The sequence below is a fragment of the Macaca mulatta genome, chromosome 9 (assembly GCF_049350105.2).
Source record: "Macaca mulatta isolate MMU2019108-1 chromosome 9, T2T-MMU8v2.0, whole genome shotgun sequence".
NCBI classification, from domain to species: domain Eukaryota; kingdom Metazoa; phylum Chordata; class Mammalia; order Primates; family Cercopithecidae; genus Macaca; species Macaca mulatta.
This window is the reverse complement of record NC_133414.1, coordinates 142,954,062-142,955,000: the sequence shown is the minus strand read 5'-3', so window position 1 is coordinate 142,955,000 and position 939 is coordinate 142,954,062.

Below are 939 nucleotides of genomic sequence, written 5' to 3'. Positions count from 1 at the left end.
CTGAGTCCTGAGGACATAATCTTAAATTCCAAGAGTGAACTCCCAAGATTGCTTCCAAACACTCTACCTTTTTCCACAAAGATTAAAAATGAACACTTAAAAATATACTTTTATTTGATTTTATTTATTGCAGATGCAGTAAATTACTTGAAAAGGTGAGCAGGACGTGTTGTGCGTAGGGAGGCAGATGGCGTTTGTGGGGCTGGAAGAAGGTTGGCGTGAGGTCTGAGCTGCGGCTGCAGTGGGGCTGGAAGAAAGTCTGCGTGAGGTCTGAACTGCAGCTGCAGGGCCCTAGGCTGATTGTTACCAAGCACCGAGGTCTTGCTTGGGGTGGAGGGCCCACGGGGCGCCGTGACCCTGTCAACTATGCCTCACCCCCAGTTCCACTCCTCTACCCCCAGCTCTGAGGCGCTGGCTGGGCAAACCCGGCTCAGCTCTGCCAACGCCAGCTGGCCTGAAATGTCATGGCCACGCGGTCGGCAGCCCCCAGGGAGGCTCTGAATGGGGGACCCTGGAGGGTGGCTCTGAGCAGCTCCTTCTCTTCCTGTTCCCTGAGTTTCCTGCCCCCAGTGCAGTTTGTTCCAGCACTGGATCTGCCTGGCAGTTTTCTCAACACTTGTAGAGTCAGCCTCTCGTTCTCCTTCAGACGCCCGCACAAGCTGGCCAGTTCCCTCCTCAGAGCTCTCTGTCTCAGCCCCTGGAACCCCTACTTAACACTCAGGACCCCAGCACCAGCTAGGTGTGGCCTCATCCCCAGAGACCCCCCCACGCCTTTCCTGTTTCCCATCCCACAGGGTGGCAGCGGCCTCACGGGCTCCTCTGTGTGCGCCGGTGTCCCCTGTCCGCACTTGCCAAGGCAGCATCTCTTCATTTTAAAATCTGCCGCACATCAACATAACAGCCATGGTTCTGTCTGTTGACTACACACTGACCACTATT